The sequence below is a fragment of the Taeniopygia guttata genome, chromosome 2, assembly GCF_048771995.1.
Source record: "Taeniopygia guttata chromosome 2, bTaeGut7.mat, whole genome shotgun sequence".
NCBI classification, from domain to species: domain Eukaryota; kingdom Metazoa; phylum Chordata; class Aves; order Passeriformes; family Estrildidae; genus Taeniopygia; species Taeniopygia guttata.
This window is the reverse complement of record NC_133026.1, coordinates 4,317,896-4,337,011: the sequence shown is the minus strand read 5'-3', so window position 1 is coordinate 4,337,011 and position 19,116 is coordinate 4,317,896. Positions and strand designations below refer to the sequence as shown.

General features: G+C 49.1%; 2 long non-coding RNA genes across 3 annotated transcripts in view; one reads left to right on the top strand and one right to left on the bottom strand.

Annotated features, from left to right (window-relative positions):
* Nucleotides 1-19,116, top strand: part of LOC116807777 (uncharacterized) — a 46,339-nt gene that overhangs the window by 22,639 nt on the left and 4,584 nt on the right. For both annotated transcript variants that reach the window (XR_012054404.1, XR_012054403.1), the window contains exon 2: nt 15,385-15,559. This is a non-coding gene — a long non-coding RNA (uncharacterized lncRNA). The remainder of the gene's footprint in view (nt 1-15,384; nt 15,560-19,116) is intronic.
* LOC140682568 (uncharacterized) lies at nt 11,642-18,563 on the bottom strand. Its single transcript, XR_012054405.1, has 2 exons — nt 18,227-18,563; nt 11,642-13,158 (listed from the first exon to the last, which is right to left on the bottom strand). It is a non-coding gene; the product is annotated as an uncharacterized lncRNA (long non-coding RNA).

The window sequence follows — 19,116 nt, the reverse complement described above, 5'->3', positions numbered from 1 at the left end:
CCACCAATCTTGATTTCATCTTCTCTGCAAGTTTTACCTGCTTTCTGTTTGGGTTTTTCTTTTGCAAGTAAGGGGCTGCTGCTCTGTGGTGGTTGTGGGATCATTCTCCAGCGATTTGCTCCTTGCATTTTTCTTCCTCCCACTTTTCTCTCAGCTTTCACTTCCCCTCCCATGCTTTTACTCCTTTTTCCTACCATCATCAGTTGGATCTGGTTTTGTTTTCTGAAGGTGGCTTGTTTGGCTCAAATCGCTGGGCACGATGGCAGATGTTTGGGTTTGAGGGGAGGTGTAATGAAAAAGGATCACACGGAGAACATGCCCTGCATGTCTCTGCTCTGCCTAGACCAGATGTGCACCATGTGGCCCAACACAACAGTCATCAAGCGCTGAAATTGAGAATATGAAAATATTCCTTAGAAAAGAAGCGCATAAAGCTACCAGAGGTGGCTCACTAAAAATCTCTTATTCTCAGCAAAAAGAGAGGTTTCCCATGGCCCAGTAACTGTTTTGATAACCCCTTCACTGGTCTAGCAGACTACTAATAAATAGGTAGCAAAAGAAATATTTTTCTACAGGCTTAACTACAGCAAGGCAAGCATTTTCTTAATTTTTTTTTCCCTCTTTTTTTGTGCTTTACTGGGTTGGGCAGGGCAGGCTGGAGAGGTGGACTAAGTGCTTACAATAAAAAGCAAGTGGAGATTTTGCATTTGTACACTCAATTCCTGGTTGGGGTGTGCTGGGCAGTGAGAGACGGAACTGGGTGGGGGGAAGGAATTAAATGATCTCTGTAAATAATAGGTGTTGTGTACCCAGCCTGAATGGAAACAGGTAACAAGAAAACTCTCTCTGGAGCCATGTTAATGCACAAGCAGAACTGGGCTTTAGGGTTTTCTTATGCAAAAGCTGTTTGCACTTCTTAGTTTCAGCCACTGAGAGAACTGCCTCTGTAGAGGATGCAATTAAGGAATCAATAGAATGGTTTGGGTTGGAAGAGACCAAACCATCCCATTAAAGACCATCTAATTTCAACCCCTCTTCCATGGGCAGGGACACCTTCCACTATGCCAGGTTGCTCCAACTTGGCCTTGAACACTCCAAGTGATGGGGCAGCAACAGCTTCTCTGGGAACCTGTGCCAGGGCCTCATTGCCCATCTAGCAAAGAATTTCTTCTTCATATCTAATCTAAATCCACCTTTTTCCAGCTTAAGGTTATTCCCCCCTCTCCAAAGTCCCTCTCCAGCTCTCTTGTAGCCCTCTTAAGCACTGGAAGGGGCTTTAAGGTCTCCCAGGAACCTTCTCTTCTCCAGGCTGAGCAACCCCAGTTCTCTCAGCCTGTCTAGGATAGAATTCCACCACCTTTTAATGGTTGTAAAGCCCTTACTGCCTGTGCACGTGGCTCTGTTCCCCACTCTGCAGAGAGCTGAGGCAGGGCAGGTTCAGCCCCAGGTCCTGCAGACAGCCCATTGCAGAGGAGATGGGCACTCAGAAGTTGGTGCTGCCACTGCTGCCCCCTCCTCCCTCCTCCCCTGCCTGACCCTGAAGCAGTGCGTGGCAGGAACTCTCTGTCCCTGGGGTGAGATCCCAGGGCCCCTGAGGATCATCTCCTGATTGGAGACTGAACATTTCAAAAGGACTATTCTTCCATTCAAAAGCATATCTTCTTTAGATCTCTTATGGAGAGCATAAAAAGCTTTTCAAAATAGCCAGCATGATTATTCATGACTACTCATTTGCAGCAGCACTTGTTTTCCATGGCAGCACCGATGAGCTCACCTGAATAAAGATTTTTGGTGGAGAATGGATGGCTGGAGGTTTTGCACAAGCCAAGATGTGGGCTGGCACGGTCCCTCTGTGCTGGGCAGAGACCACAGACCCTCATTCCCATCCCCATCCCCATCCTGGTGCTGCTCCAGCTGCTGCCGTGCTCTCCCACAGCTGTGCTGTGCCTCTGGCACTGGGAACCCATCTCTGCCTGCTTTATTTACCAGTCCCAATGATGGAAGGGCTGGGGGCACGCTGGGTTTTCCAGGGAAGCTCTGGACGGGTGGGCACAATGATGGAGGGTGAGGATTCCTGCCAGAAGAACCCGCAGTGATGTGCCCAGGGCTGTGTGAGGAGGATGTGGCAATGCAGGGGAGGTGTCGGAACTCAAAATGTCCCTCAGACATTTTCAGAGGTTCCAGGCCTTGGTCAGAAGCATTTTAGACCCTGGCAAGCAGCTGAAAACAGCTGTGATCTTGAGTTTGAGCCATGGAATGAGTTACAAACTTGGAAGGTGGGACAAGCGGTCACAGAGGGTTTGATGGTATAGTAGAAGTAATTACAAATTAGAGGGGAAAATTTTTTAGTGTTGTACAGGGGGGTTTTAACACCTCTACAGGGGGGTTTTACTTTGTACAGGGGGGTCAGAAGTTCTAAGATGGAGAAAAGTGGGCCTGATCCTGTTCTTCCTCCTTCTTCTTCCTTGCCTCCATGTTCTTGGTGATGTTGGCACTCACAGATTGGTTTAGAGTAGAAAAGCACAATGTAACATAGATAGTAGGTATTGGGGAAAATCTGTAAACATATAATATGTAATATATCATATAAAAGATAGCAGCAGCCCTGGGCAGGGGGAGAGAAGAAGACACCAGTGAGGGTGTCAGGAGTGTGTGTGTGTCTCTGCCTGGGCCGCTGACCAAAGCAGCCGCAGTGGGTGAAGACAATCTTTTAGATAACTTGCAATAAACTGCCTTGAGATCGAACAACAAGAGGCTGCAGAGTTTTTCTTTGGAAGCACGGGTTGGAGGAGAGACTTTACCACCACACGAGACCCCTGAATCAATCCCGGGGCTCTCACAGGGAGGGAGCCCAGATCACCAGTAAAACCCAGCCTAGCTCAGGATGATTTCCCAGCAGGCAGAATGTCCCTTCCCCTCCTGCTCACCCCTGGCCTCCCTGTACTCCGACCAGCAGGCTGCCGGGTCTGGAATTTCCTGACTCCTGAGACCTCGGCTGTGCTGTAACACCCACTGGAGTCTCCTTCGCTTCCCCCTAGTTTTGTTTGTCTGTGGTTTTGCACAGGGGAAAAAAACTCCAAAAAAACCCCCCAAAAAACCCCCCAAACAAGCAGAGGTTTCTGGAGCCCTCGCTCTGCCCGGCAGAGAGCACAGGGCGATGCTGGGCTGCTGGGATCAGTTTATTGCTCAGCCGGGAGCTGAGGGTGTTCCAGCGGCAGCTGCGAGCGATGCAGCACAGCCCAAAACCCAGGCAGGGCTTGCTGGGCTGTCTGCTGAGTGATGTAAGCCCTCCTTTAATTTGTTTTCCAGAAAATTCATTTGGAGGAGCGCTCTGCGAGCGGCTTGGCAGCAGCAGCCGGGGGAAGTGGGCTGGGGAGGACATCAGCTCTCAGCCCTGGCCAGGGGGATGGCCTGGGGGCTTGCAGGGCTGCTTTGCCTCTGGGTTGGGTCCACAGCGAGTTACTGCCGGTCACCCGCTGTGTCAAGCTCCAGAACAGTTGTTTGCATGGCCCAGAGTGGCCAGCACAGAGCACTCCACACCTGTGGATGTGACAGTAAAAACCAGGGATAAATAACAAGCCAAGCAGGAGCCAGTGCAATTCAATTTGTATTAAGTGAATGCAGTTAAGTGGGGAAGGATTCTCAGGCTGGCTGAGAGCAGCTTTGCTTTCCTCTGTGGGTCTAAGGATGCATGTCCAGGCTAAAAGTATTTGGAGGATACAGCACAAGTGCTTTGCCTGCTCTGTTCTGCACCATTTGACTCTGTATCTGTAGGATTTGGAGGGAGCACGGTTGAAAGAGGGAAGCACAAAGTGTGCCAGCTATGGTGGGAAAGGCACAAACTGGCAAGTGATCTCCTTCCTTCCTTCCTTCCTTCCTTCCTTCCTTCCTTCCTTCCTTCCTTCCTTCCTTCCTTCCTTCCTTCCTTCCTTCCTTCCTTCCTTCCTTCCTTCCTTCCTTCCTTCCTTCCTTCCTTCCTTCCTTCCTTCCTTCCTTCCTTCCTTCCTTCCTTCCTTCCTTCCTTCCTTCCTTCCTTCCTTCCTTCCTTCCTTCCTTCCTTCCTTCCTTCCTTCCTTCCTTCCTTCCTTCCTTCCTTCCTTCCTTCCCTCCTTCCCTCCTTCCCTCCTTCCCTCCTTCCTTCCCTCCTTCTCCTCATGTTTATTAGGATCCCACTGACTTGTGCTGAGGTTCAAAGCCCTGTTCCATCTTCTCCTTCTCTTGGAAGTCTGGCTTGTTCTTTCCCATGGACTCAGAGCTGCAGAGGATCCCCAAGGCCATCATGCCCATCTGTGGCTGCAAGCAGAAGTCAGCAGGTCCAGCTTTAACAGCTGTTTCTGGAAAAGAAGCCACAACTGGTGCTTGCTCCAAGAGGTCTCCCCAACCTCCTGGCAGCGTGTCCCGGTCCCTGCTCACCCCTGTCCAGCAGAAAGATTTGCCTTATTCCAGTTTTCTCTTGCTTGTAGCATGTCCCTTGCTTGTCCTGCCCTTCAGGGACAAGGAGAGCAGACTGTCCCCTGGTGTCCTCAGCAGCCTTCCAGGAGCAGCCCTTGGCCTGTGTGCCTTGTCACAAATGGAATGGGGAGGTCAGTTCTGCATTTCCTGGCAGTGAATATGTGAAGGAGTGCAATTATTTATGGGAAAGGAGGTTCAGACATCTTCTCCTTCCACGTGCCAGCCCATCAGCCTCACTGGGGTCATCAGGCTGAGGACTACTGGGGTAACACCACTGGAAATCAGCTCCCTAACTTCTTCCATGACTGCTGACCCCAAAGCTGGAGAAATGGGCACAGGTGACAACGGGGCTCCAATGGGGTTAATTGAACATGTGCCTAAATGCTTTGCTGGAGGAGGACAGAGCCAGCTGCAGGGGGACACTGCAAGGTGGGTTGGAGAGCAGCTGATGATTTTTCTGGTCTCTGGAGCATGGCAGTAGCTGGGCATTGTGGCTGAGCACTGCGGGTGAGCAGGACAGAGCAAACTCCTCCTCACTACCCTGCTGCAGGTCACCTCCTCCATAACTCACTGAGTCATTTCCCCCTGCAGAGAAGGACAAGCTGAAGAATTTGGATGGCCAGATTGGGTTTTTTGATTTTTTTTTTTTTCTTTTGGAAAAATAATAGCATAGCATTTCCTCTGCCTTGTCCTCTCCCGTGCTGTACTGGTAGCTGCACTGAAGCTGATTGATTAGTTTAATAACAGTCAGTTGATATGCAGCCATAAAATTATGCACTTTTACTCATCAGGCTGATTGAACTCCTCTGCTGACTGTACAGGAGCAGAATGGCAGAGTTAAAATAATGAGGGAAACAGCCAAGGGAAAAGCAAGCCTGGTGGTGTTATTGTTTTAAAGCTGAGGAAGAAAATGAGTCCAGGGAGGAGCTTTTCCAAAATAAACACCAAAATACAGAGGGAAAATGTTAAGATGTAATTAGCATTGGTACAAGTGTCATTATATGTCTGCTGGGGTTGGAGAGCTTCTTTTACACCCACCTGATATATTTTGGGTTTTCTGGAGGTTGGGTCTGACCCTGTTGAACATCCCCAGTCCCCTCATCCTCAGAAGGGGTGAGAGGGGCTGAGCCCTTTGTAGGGTGAATAAACTCAATGGGAAAAATATGGGAATTCAGTTTGTTGTTTAGCTTGGAGTTGTTTTGTTTTTTGTGTGGTTTTTTTTTTTTCCTAATTCTGGCCAAGGAGGGAAGGATATAAGGATGGAGCTGGGAAAAATAAAAACATGACTAGGAAGGGATTGTTCCCTCTGCCCCCACTCTAACGGCATCAGTGGAGGGGAGATGGTGTGATGGGGACTGCCAGGGCTCCTGCAGCCTGGACTGGCAAGGACAGGACTCCTCTCAGAGGTGTCCCCATGGCCCTGAGCTCTGCTCTTTGTGTTGCTGGGCACCAGGGAGCTGAAGTCAGCCTCTGTGCTGCGGGGTGTCAGTCACGCTCTCTGAAGCCACCAAAGGGAATTGAAGGTTCCTGCTCAGCCATGAATCAATATGCAGGAGCAGGCAGCAGGGCTGGCTGATGAAAAGCCACACAGCCCCCATCCATGCATGGAGAATGGCATTTAAGGCTTTATATCCCAATAAAATATTTCCCAGTGCCCCAGCATGGCTTGCTCGGGTGACAGGCTCTCTGTTTGTCCTGCACACATTCATTTTATTTATAAGACCAATTTGTCTGCAATAGGTCAGCCAGCTCCTCGTGCCCATGATCGCCATCACTCCCACTGCTGTGAAACATTTTAATTGAACCTGCTCACGTGCTGTGTCCCCAGCACAGGGCTGTGTCCCCAGGCCCAGTCTCCATCCAGAATACAAAACTAGTCAGATTTTTCCTTTGGGGCTCATCTCCCTGAAGGAGGGGATGGGAACAGGGAGGGAAGAAGGGGCACTTGGTGTTTATTTTCTCCCAGAGAAACGTCTGGCAGATGTTTGCACAACTTGCCCTTTCCCCCTGGCTGCACCCATCCAGGTTGTTCCTGCATCAAGGCTCTCTTCCTCATTTACCTCAGAGGGCTTTGGGTCAGGCCATGTGTATTGTAAATGCAGGTGAACCCAGTGGGAAGAAATGATGATGTCTGACTCCAGTTCAGAAGGCTGAACGATTTCTTTATTATAACTATACTATAATACATTAATATACTATTTAAAGGAGATACTAAAACTACATACCTGCTTTTCTAACTACCATATCTAACTCAATAAAAACTCATGACCCTCTCATGAGAGTGCAGCCCCAGGTGGGTTGGATTGGCCATCAGGCTCAAACAATCCTCACCAGAATCCAACCAAGCAATCACCCCAGGTAAACAATTCTCCAAACACATTCCACATGGGAAAAACAAGGAGCAGAAATAGAAATTGTTTTCTCTTTCTTTCCTCTGTGCTCTTCTATGAAAAAATCCTGAGAGAGAGAAGAATGTACCTGCCACACATGTGTGGTTGTTGCAGAAGACACAGTGACATATCCAAGGGTGCTGCTTCTCCAGCTGTTCTTTATGGGTGCCCAAGAACCAGAACCAGGAGTGAGGTTCTGGTTTCTGGGAGCCCTGAACTCTGCTTTGTCTCTCTGCTGTCATGGGTCTGCTTCCTTCCTGGCAGCCTGTGCCCTTCCTTGGGCTCAGCAAAGAGGAGGCTGCACCTGAATCCAGAGCTAAGGAGCAGCTCTGACTGTAGCTCCTTGTCCTCAGATGTGGAATGGAAAAGATAAACACAAACTGTGTTGGAGCAAAGACTTTGCTGTTATTCGTCTGTGTCTAAAGTAAAAAGAGACCCCGAAAATCTCTAACAAAATGTCTTTTTGCAAGTGCAAATCTTGGTAAAAGCTGTCAGGGTTTCTTTATGCAATGGAGTTGGAAAGCTAAATTTAACTGCTCCTTCAGGCTTCCCTCCCCTTTCTTTTGTTTTCTGGCAAAAGCCCCATTACCAGGATGGAAAGCTCCAGTACTGAAATTTTCCATTAAAGTTTTAAAAAACAACAAACAACAACCTTTCCAAAAAAAACCCAATAGTAAAACCTACCAAAGCTTTTTTCCCCCCCATCTCCTTATGCTGAGCAGGTGGAAAGAAGAGCCCTTTCCAAGGTAAAGAGTGGCACAGGAAGAAAGCATAAGAGGACCAAGGGAAGGTGACATGTGGACAGGGACAGCAATCACAAACAATATTCTAACTCAAAGGATGTTCAAACACATTTGCATACTCAAAATTACTTTTTAACCATTTTTAAACTGGTTCTTGCCAACTGAGAGTGGAAGCCTAATAACAAGAGCCTGTTTATTCCTGATTTGTGCTCTTGGCAGAAGATTTGGGCTCAGTGACCTGAGGTCCTTTCCAACCTCATTTAGTCTCTGATCCTATAAGCACGAGTCATTGAGCTCACCAGGGTCCTTGTGCAGACTGCATTAAGGACAATGAAGAGAACATGCTAAGTGAAGGACTGAATGAATTCAGCCCATGCTGAACATCTTCCTCCAGATTTGAGTGTCACAGAACCACTTGGGTTGGAGAAGACCTTTAAGGCCAAGTCCAGTCCTTAATCCAGCACTGCCCAAGCCACTACTAAACCCTGTCCCCAAGTGCCACATCTAACACGTCTTTTAAACCCTCCAAGGATAGGGATTCCATCCCTTTCTTGGCACAGATTGAGGCCATTTCCTCTGGTCCTATTGTTTGTTATCTGGGGGAAGAACCTTACCTCCACCTGGCTGCACTCTCCTGTCAGAGATTTTTGGAGGGCCAAGAGGTTCTCCCTGAGCCTCCTTTTCTCCAGGTTGAGCCCTCACAGCTCCCTCAGCTGCTCCAGACCCATTCCCAACTCTGTTCCATTCTCTGGACATGTGCAGTGCAGAAAGGAAAGGGAAAAGGGGAAGGGAAAGGGAAGGGAAAAGGAAAGGGGAAAGGGGAAAGGGGAAAGGGGAAAGGGGAAAGGGAAAGGGAAAGGGAAAGGGAAAGGGAAAGGGAAAGGGAAAGGGAAAGGGAAAGGGAAAGGGAAAGGGAAAGGGAAAGGGAAAGGGAAAGGGAAAGGGAAAGGGAAAGGGAAAGGGAAAAGGAAGGAAAGGAAAGGAAAGGAAAGGAAAGGAAAGGAAAGGAAAGGAAAGGAAAGGAAAGGAAAGGAAAGGAAAGGAAAGGAAAGGAAAGGAAAGGAAAGGAAAGGAAAGGAAAGGAAAGGAAAGGAAAGGAAAGGAAAGGGGGAAAGGAAAGGAGGAATGAAAAGGGAAAAGGAAATGAAAAGGAAAGGGAAAAGGAAAGGAAAGGAAAGGAAAGGAAAGGAAAGGAAAGGAAAGGAAAGGAAAGGAAAGGAAAGGAAAGGAAAGGAAAGGAAAGGAAAGGAAAGGAAAGGAAAGGAAAGGAAAGGAAAGGAAAGGAAAGGAAAGGAAAGGAAAGGAAAGGAAAGGAAAGGAAGAAGAGAAAAAGAGAAAAAAGGGGAAAAGAAGAAAAAAAAAAAGGTTTTGCCAATTATTAAAAACTGTTTTCGAGAAAGTAGAAGGAATGTGAGGCAAAACGCAGGTCCTCAATGCCCCGGCTGCGCTCTCCCCTCGGCGGGGCCGCTCCGTGGCCGCCGCTGCTTTTGTTTTCTTCCGCCGGGTGACCTCCTGTCACTGCAAATGTCCCCCTGGCCCCAGGAACAGCGGCTCCCCGCAGCTGCCCCTTCCGCAGGGGGAACACTCGGTCACCGGACGAGAAATTTGGCTGCAAAGCCCAGAGAGAGCAAAGCTGTGTCAGAAACAAGCGAGCCTGGGAAAGGGAGGGAGAGAGGGGAGCTCTCAGGGATCATCATTCACCAGCAGAGCCAGCACCAGTTCTCCAGAGACTTCACAAACATCCTCGGCAGGCCACAGTGCCCCTGTTGAATGGCACCACCTGTGGAAATGGGTTTTTCTGTGTTGCTTCACATCCAGACTTTGCCCCCCCGATGTTGTGGTCAGTCTGGAACTGCACAAGCAGCACAGGGTCTTCCCCAGGTGGCACAGCTTTGTTCTGTGGTTGACATTTAGCTACAGCTGAGATGGGCACGTTAAAGCCATGATAAGGAAAATATTTGCTCAGCATGGAGAGCTGCTGATGGGTAAAAATTGCCTGGTGTTACCTTCAGCGTGCCTTACATGGCATGAGTGGGGATGCACGGGCTGGAGCCAGGAAAATCCCAACCTCTGGAGGTCCACAGGCTATTAAAGGTACCAGTTATCCCTCTGGGACCCCATCTTCTGGCTCACAGCTCCATTTGCCACGTGAGCAGCACTGACTTCAAACTATCAGGCACTGCATTCATCTGCTTAAATCTGCTGAAATCCTGCTGGAGCAGCTGATGGGGATCAGGAACCTGTTGTCCCAGTTTGCAACAGGAATCCAAAACGGACCAGAGGAGCTACAGTGCCCTGAAGGTGCACTCCAAGGCCTGCTGGCTGCACACAAGGTGTGGTGTGCAGAATAGAGACTGCTGCCCTGTGAGTGTGCCCTAATAATTTGTCAGCATCGATGTTACCAAAGCTGCCTCCCCTGGAATACAAATTCCCTTGGACCTGCTTGTCAGCTCTCTGCTGTGATCACATTTTTCTCCCAGAGGTCAGCCAGCCCTGTATCCTGTATCCTCTCCCCTCGGAAGCAATCCTCAGCTGTAATGAAGTCCACTCCCAATTTTAGCTTTTGTTTGTTGGCCCACTCCCTGTGATAAATATTTATTATCACGTTTATTATCACATTATTTTGGTGACTCACCGTCCCCGACTTCCCAGCATTGTTTGTGACGGGAACTTCTCAGTACCTGTTTCATTAACAGCCTGCAAGGAATAAACTTTGTCTTCTATGGACTCAGCCCCAAACAAAACCCTTCTGCCCCTCCTTTGGGGTGAGTTCATGACCTGCTCTTTGTCCACTTTGATCGCTTCATCCTTTTGCACTGTCACTGCTTTCCCCATAACCAGATGGGGCTGTCCTTTCTTTGAATGTCAGTGGCCAGCAAACACTGGTCCCAGGGCAACCATCAATTTTCCCTCCAGCGCTGAATTAAACCACAGCCACCATCCTGAGTTCCCCAGCTGAGTGATTGCATTTTTGATGTGTGATGGTGCATGCTCAGCAATGGCCAGCTGGGTTTTTAGAAACACTGGTGCCATCTTTCTACTGCAGCACAGGTTTCTCAGGCTGAAATCTTTGCTAACCAAAGTCTTCTTTTCATTTCTACAAATTAACGTCGAGAGCTCTTCCCCACTTGAACTCAAAGGCTCATCTCAGATCCTGCCCACCTTTGAGTAATGTTAGCACAAAGATGCAAAGGCATGGGAGACTCTCAGGCTCTGAGGTATCAATAAATCTGAAAAGAAAAGGGTATTTTTTTATTAATAGGTGTGCTCTGCTCCCTTTCCTCCCTTTCATCTTCCTCCACACTGCAGCCCATTACTGCAGCACTCCTCTCACCTGAATCCCTCATGCCTCACCCCAGACTCCCCACAGCCCTCTAGAAACTCCTGGAAATCTCTCCTCTGTCTGGCACAGCTTCGGTCTGCTTGTTACACAAAATCCAGTTTTGTTCTGCTTTTTGCCTGCTGTAGTCCTGCTCGTTTTGTGATCAGTTCACACCTTTTTGCTTGCATTCTCTAGTCTCCAGCTAAATAAAAAAAACCCCAAACCTGTCCTACCCAGGAGCTGTCAGCTTGCCCTGTTACCTGCCCATCTTTGCCTCCCTCAAAAACCCAAGATTTTCAGCTGCTGCTTGCAGAGGAGGTTGCTCACACCAGTATTTTTTGCTTTCTTTCTCAATCTCTCAGAAAAATCTCCCAGCTGCTCCCCCCCTCTCAATTATTCCTTTTTCAGACTCAGGGGTTCTCTGCAGTCTGTGCTGACCTGTGTAACTCCATGTGATGCCCCATCTGTTGTTGACTTCTTTGTGTTTACTTACTAAGGGGAAGCTGAAAACACAATTTCCAGCTCTGGCCAGTGTTCCTGCCATTCCTCAAAAATAAGATTTGTTGTGGATGGAGCTCTGATTGCGATCTGCTCAAGGCTGTGGCTCAGCCCCAGGGATGCTGGCTGAGGGAGGACATGTGAAAAGTGTCCTGTGCAGTGTTTTATCTCCCGTGAGACACATAATTCTCTCTGTCTCAGTCTCCACACTGAGATGTCAACAGCTGAACCTCCAGTTCAAGTGTATTTATGCATATTTATTCCTGCATGGCCAGTGAGGTGTATTAAAACCAGTTTATTTCAGAAATAGCATCATTTTTCCTGGCGAGGCAGAGCAGCTTCTCTAATTTTCTGTGCCACTTGTATTTTTGGGCTTAGCGAGGCAAAATGCCAAGGAGTGACAGCCTGTTTACCTAAGAGCAGCTAAAAGAGCTGTGTGGCAATCAAGGTATTGAGTGGGTTGGGCTGAAAATAGATCAGCTTGGGAAGGCTTTGATCAGAAATATTCACTGGGGGCCTGGCTGGCCGTGAGCACCAGTGGCAGCCTCCCAGGGGATAGATCCCCCTGCACATGTGCTAAGCAAGGTACACACTCCTCCTCCCCCCATGAGCCCCACCACGGAATGGGATTCATTATCAGCAATGTGGTCATTTTTTTTCCCCACTGGGAAGCCCTCTTTGGGAAGGCTTTTTGTGGCTTCACTGGGATATCACTGAGTCCTTCATCTCAACAATCATTTCCTCAGAGAATGATTGTTTAACCCCTTGAAGCTCTCCTGAGCTCCCACCAAACCAGGCTCCAAACCTTTCCCAAGCTGTTTTGCCTCTTTCTTTCTCGATGATCAGACATGCCAAGCCCAACCTACCCATGTGATTACCAAACTATTTGCCTGCAGCCTCACATATCTCACTTTGTACAGCCCCTGGTGCCAGCTTCTCTTCTCTGGGCATGTCTACATAGCAGTTTTGGCCCAGGCTCCAGGTCTGGTGTGGCTTTTGGCATCCTGACAGGCAGGACAGATTACAGAAAGGTCTGGGCTCTTTTGGTGGCTCCAGGAAAGCTCTCACCCTGAGATAGAAGAGCATGAGCACAGACCAGGCTCTGGCTTTGAAGGTGTGGGATTCAACAGGTTCAGTCCCAGGCCCTGGGCTTAGCTCCAGAGAGAACAAACAGCATCACATCTCTGTAGCACTTTGTTCAAGAGTGTTCCTGTTCCTGAATTGCTGAATTTTGCAGCAAATGAGGCACTATAGGCTTTTTTCTTTGCAGTTTTCCAGCTGCAGACATCAGGGAGAAGTGGCCTCTGTGCAGGGATACAACATTGTAAAAACCAAGGGCTCTCCTCAAGCTGCCAGCCACAGAGCTTGTTACAGACTCAGTGCCCGCTGTTATCACGAAAACCATGGTTACATCAGGAATTTTCCACTTACAGGGCTGCCAGGCTCTTAGTTCTACACCTCATCAGTGGGGAAGAAATAAAAGCACCGCCTCAGGGTTGTTTGAAGGCTGCAGAGCACGCTAGGTCCATCCCTGCTGTGGATGACAGTGCCTGTACCTGTCCCCAGCCCTGCTGATGTTTAAGGCTTTATCAGACTCCACAGGAAGAGAGCTGAATGTGGTCCAAGCAAATTCCTGAGGTTTTCCAGCCTCCTGTTGCATCTGGCACAATCCAGCTGAGGATCTCAGGGTCACTGGCTCCAGGCCTCGTCCTCCATGTCACACATCTTCCAAAGGCTGGGGTTGTGTTTTACTCTATAAAGGTATTAGAAATTAAATTACTCTTTGAACACAATGGTGCTGCACATGCAATTCTCCTTGCAGATCTTAGGAATTGCCTTGTTACCCACATCAGTCCTTCCCCGGATCAACCAACAGCACAAACCTCATTAAATCCCACGCTCACTGCTGCATGCCTACAGCCCTGGGAGACTCAGGGAAGAGAAAACCCAACTGTCAACACATTTGGGCTCAGAAAGAGGAAATCAGAGTGAAGAATTAAAAATGGCAGACTTTTGCAGTGCCACTGTTTTGCTCCCGGGTCTAGAGCAAAGTTGAGCAGATTTCCAGACACACCAGTGGAATGAGGATCAGTAGTTTGCTGACCAACTTCTCATCAGGGAAACCAAGGGATGGCAGCAAGTCAGTGACATCCCCTAAGTGAGCCCAGAGGGGCTTAGATCCTCAGCTTTGGCTGCAGTTCCATGGAAAACAAGGTAGCAATGGAATATGTGACCTTCCAGCACCCTCAAGGTCCTTCCTGTCTGATGGAGGAAGCAGCAGTGGGGCTCTTCTGTCCAGCAGTGACTACACACAGGGCTGTGTTTTCCCACTCACATCCTTTAGTTAGAAGTCAATGTTAAAGGCAATTTCAAGCTTTGGGATGTTGAAAGCCTCGAAAAAAGGAATTTTTAAGTATGGGGACCATGTATGGGTTTTAGCTGATGCCTGAATACTTTAGGGTTTGCATTTTGGGATGTTCCTTATGCTGCTGAATCACAGCCCAGACACTGAGGTTTGAGAACTGCTGGTTTAGGGAGATGCTTTCAGACACTGAGGTAGAAGGTTGGGAGGCACAGCAGGCACTTGGTTGGTTACTGGGATCAGTTGACACTCTCCAATTTGTTAAATCAGGTAATCTGACCTTAAATCCAAGCCTGTAGATGCAACCATGGAAAGGGCACTTCCAGAAATAGGCCATTTATCCTGTCACTCTGCACGGAATTACAGTAAGATAATAACTCTGGGATGTGGTTTTCCCTCTGGTTGCTGCGCCTTCTGGATGCTCAAAAGAAGGCTTTTCTTGCCTTTTTTATTTCAATTTTATTTTTATTTTTAATCCTAACATTGGCATTCCCTTACTTGCTGGCTCCAGTTTTAAAATGGGGAAAACAAATGGAAATATATTAGTGCTGCCTCTGTGGGAAAGGTGCCTGCCAACATCTCAGCCCTGCTCTGTTCATAGCATCCAACTTTTACCTTCTGTTCCTGTGAGATGCTGGGACTGACCAGATGCTGTGGATGCTGTTCCCTGACTCATCCTTATGGGCTAAAGTACCAAAAAGAGCACATCAGCTACAAAACCCAGCCCCTGCTCCAGCACATTGTTAGCACCCCTAATAAACCTTGTGCCACTGGAAATCCCAGGTGCCCTGTGTGAGCAAGCATAGGAATCAGCCCAGCAGCCATCCCCTGACTTGTTTGCACCTAAAATCAGGCAAAAAATAAAATATCTTGAGTGGATGCCATTCCTTGGAAGGTCACTTGTACTTCAGATCACCTCAGCCTGGTGTCACATTCAAAACTTGCCAGCATATTTGGGAAAATCAAAGCTCAAAGAACAGCTCCAGTCAAGGACCCTTTATTCCATGGGGTTTCCAGGCAGGGCTTATGCATTGACATAGGGATCATGTTTTTTCTTAGGAAAGAATTTCAGGGAGGAAGACTGGTGGGTACTGAAAGCAGCTTTGTGTCCTGCCACTAGATTTCAAGCAGGACACCTGGGTCCCTAAAAAACTCCAAACAAAAAGGATCCTATTGCATCCTTCTGATCCCAGGGATAGTTAAGAGTGGCTGATGCTGAGGGCTGTCTGCTGCTCCACTGGGTCACAGCTGCAGCCCTTGGGTAAATCTCCCTGTGCTCCCTTTCCAGCCAGGAATGACCCTTTTAGAGCATAGCTCATCTCACCCCAAAGGAGTCAGCTGGAATAAGCAAACAAAATTCCTAGAAACCCATCTTGTAGGCTGCTGCCTCCTTCAAGGGCATTCAACTCTTTCCAGTCATGTGTGAGACCCCCTGCCTTGGCCAAGGGCTGGGGGAGAGGAGCAGGAAAGCTCTACTCGACCAGGCAGGAGGATTTGGGAAGTCACAATGTCCTGGTGACCCTATGCAAGTTTTGCCCTTATGCCCCATGTGATGCTTTTCAAAATTGCCAGTAAAATCATTGTTTACTTTAATTCCATTGCTTTCTTTAATTCCAGAGGTGGAAAGTGGGACTCTGTACAACTCCTCAGTGTATTTATAGCCACCATTCCCTTAAGTATCCTCAGAGCAGGGAAAGCTTTCCTCATGGCTCCTGTGTGACCAGAGATGTCCTATCAGGTCTAAATGGGAAGGAATGTCCACCTTCTCTTCACCTGATCTCTACCTCTCCAGGTAAATTAAAATTATGCCTTTTACTCCTGCTGACTGTCTAGCTTCCTTCTCCTGGTCTAAAAGCATGGAAAATTGGGGGTTTGGCATAGACTGTTATGGGTAATAACATCCCCAAAGTACTCATCAGCACCTTGGGATTAAGTAGTCCCTGGCATTTTTGTCAGGAAAACAGGCAGATATGATCAGTCTCTCTGTCACTTCTTGTTCACTGTTTGTGAACCAAGGGATAATTTCCAGCTTTGGAACCTTTGCATTCCCAAAGAGTTGAACTGACAAGGTTTGTGCCAAGTATAGAGGGGAGGGAGAGAGAGAGAGAAAGGGAAATTACTATTTCTGGACACAAGAACCCATCCAAGGGTTCAGCCTGAACTCTTACAACCAGAGGAGACCAGGTCATGTATGGGATCACTCACTCCTCTAATGAGGGACTTCTCAAGGAGCAGGAGTCTGTTTCCTACCCCAGGACCTGCACCCACTGTGTCACCCCAAACTGGTTTGAACAGGGGATAAATCCCACAGCAGAACTTCTCTGGCTTAAACTGAGCCCTCCCCATCATCCTTGCCCTGCATGGACATGTAACAGAGGCACAGGGAGTCACTGGCAGTGGGTTGAAGTCTGGTGGTTCCAAGTGATGGAAAACACGAGTGTGCACGTGTAGGTGTTGGTGTGGTGAGCCACTCACAGCCAGAGCCTGCCTGCAGCACATCAGGCTTCAAATTCTGCTTTTGTTTTTGTGTAAAGCAGCCTGTCCCTGTCCAGGCAAGAGCAGGGATAGAAGCCAAGCCAGGCTGCAGGTACTGAGGGGACAGGAAAGAGCAGCTGTGGGAAGCAGCAAGAGTCCAGCCCAGACCATCTGCTGCTGGTGGATTAATCTCTAACCTGTGCTCTTAGCTGACCAAGGGAAACTTGTTAGGCTGAATTTGTATCTCTAGCTTCAGGTTACAGCCTGGCATGTTAAAATAAACCATCCCTGACTTTGTGTCAGCTTAAAAAGCTGGGCTGTGGATTAGAAATGTAGAAGGAATTGTGGAAGGAGCTGTTTGTGATCACTAGTGAGAGGAGGAGGAGACAGCTCCATGCTGCCAACAGCTTGAGCATGGCCAGAGCACCTCCTTGAGAAAAAAGAAAGGATCAGAGCCCCAGGATAAAGGAGTGTCTGAAAAGATCCTTGGACCCATGAGAAAAGGCTCTCTTCTGCTCTGGGATCAAGCGTGGTGTTCTCTGAAGGAGCAAATTTGAAACTATTTTTATTCTCTTGCTACTATTGTTTCTCATTACCACTGTTTGTCTTGTGTTCTTTTGTGAAGCGTCCTCTGCCAGACGAGTAGCAATCGTGAAAACTTGGAAGTATTGTGGAGGAAAGAGGATTTTTTTTTTCATTTCCTTTATAAAAATGTGAAATTAAAAAAAAAAAAAATCAGATGTTTTCCCTGCTAGTGAAAAGTAAGGAGAGAAAGAGGAATGTCTGGGAAAAAAAGCTGTCTCACAGCTTTGTTGAATGCTGGAGAAAGAAGAGATGGATGAAAAGCACTAATAAAAAGCAAAGTTTGAGGAGTGGACTTGAAGACTGCCTTACTGCTTATCTGATTCCCCACAAAGGGGCCGGGCTGTCTCGAAGGATGGTTTCAGGTAACATCTGCCCGAGCCTCCTGACTCATCCCTGTGTGGATTTTGGATGTGCTGGAGCTGAGCTGAACCTGCCAGGCTCTTACAGTTTGCTTTTGCACACATGGAGGAGAAGCTGGGCTGCTTGGACCAAGCGTTACAAAGCCTCTTTCTAGGAAAAGAGCTTTGCGTAACAGAAGGGAAAATAGGTCGTTGTCAAGGTTTAGGGCATTTGCAGAAGAAAGTAAACAAGTGGTGCAGCGTGGCCGGGCTAGAGGGGAGAGCAGGATCTGCTCCTGCTCCAGACAAGGCTGTGCTTTGAAGGAGGGCTTGGCTGGGAGCAAAGACAGCCTCGTGTTTACAGCAGTGGGATTCGGATTCTCCGCGTGATCCTTGGCAAAGCATCCCACCCCTGGGCTGAGTTTGGGTGCAGGGAGGAATCACCACCCCACAGCACCCCGGGCTTTGGGTGCCAGGCTCTGTGGGGCACCACACAGAGCAAACAGGGCCTCGGAATCGCTGTGGAGCTGCTGTGTGAGGCAGAAAACCATGGCAAAGCAGAGCCAGGCAAAGCCAGAGCACAGCTTGTCCAGGGACACTCGGAAAGAAACAAAAAACAAGGCAAAAAAACCCCAAAACAACCACCAGCCTCCTGCAAAAGCACTGCAAAGTCCTTACAAACGCCCTGAGGCATGGTCCAAGCAAAATGCCAGGGTTGATTTTGGGAAGACATCCAGCTGACACAGAACCACAGCACGTTACCTTGGCGAGGGCCGGGGGAGAGGCCGGGCACCCACCCGGGCACCAGCGGCTGGCTCTGTGCTGGCAGCCCGGGCTGTGGCCGTGCCCTCCCGGCCGGGTACAGCCTGTGCCGGAGCTGTGGCACCCGGGGGGCTCCGCGGAACATCTGCCAGCTGCCCGGCCCCCGCCGCCAGCCCGCCAGGACATCTTGTTTGTGTTTTTGTGCGGAGCACACTCCCAGCGGGTTATGTCAGAGGTGAGGAATGCAGGGCCACCCTGTGTCATGAGATCAGACTCGCATTTTTAGGCTGAGCTCTTACCGTATTTGCTGGGAAGCGGCGCGGGGGCCCCGCAGGGGTGGGAGATCCCCCTTCGCCCGCATCCCGCTTTTCCAGCCCTCGCTCCAGCGCAGCCGGGTGGGGCGGATGGGGCCCGTCTGCTGGAACAAGCTCTCCCTCTGTTCCTCGCAAGGAGCAAGAAAGGAAACGCAGTGAATTAAGGCGAATGAAAAGGCGGCACTGAAAGGCGGCCGGGAGCGGTGCCAAGCGCAAGGCGAGCGCGGGGAGAGAGCTGGTGGCGAGCTGCTCTCTGCCGCCGGGGAAGGCATCGGCACCCGGGGCTGCCCCACCGGGAAACTCACCCAGCCACCCCCAAAACATCCCCCTGCCAGGGGCTGAAAGCGTGAGGAGCCACATGAACCCCCCAGGCCAGCGAGGAGGCTGGGCTTGGAGCCCCTGGAGTGAGAGCCTTTGACCCAAACACCGCCCAGAGCAGCAGCGGCTTTCCCCCAGTTCTGTTACTGGGATCCAACCCTTACGTCCCACCCTTCTGAAATTTCGAGGCTGCTTGGTCCAAGTCCTGCTCAAAGAAAGCTGGTGCAAACCAGCTCTGCTGATGTCACACAGAGTGGCTGCACTGCCCGTTCCCAAGTTTTCCTCCTTAAAACTTGGAGGCTCCTTTGCAGCTCTGCATCCCACCAAGGGTGGAAATTGAGGAGACACTGATCCTGGTGCCACTGCGGAGAAAAACCACCGAGGCAGGGTCAGACCCTGGCACAAGAAAGGCTTTTCTTCTCTCCTCTAGTGTGGCTTTTATTTCCTTTTATTTCTTTCTTTTCCCCCCTTTTTAAATTTTTTCCTGCAATAGCTACAACAGTAGATCTTGAGATCGAAAAGCTTAAAGATGAAGAGAAACACTTCCACAGGCCACA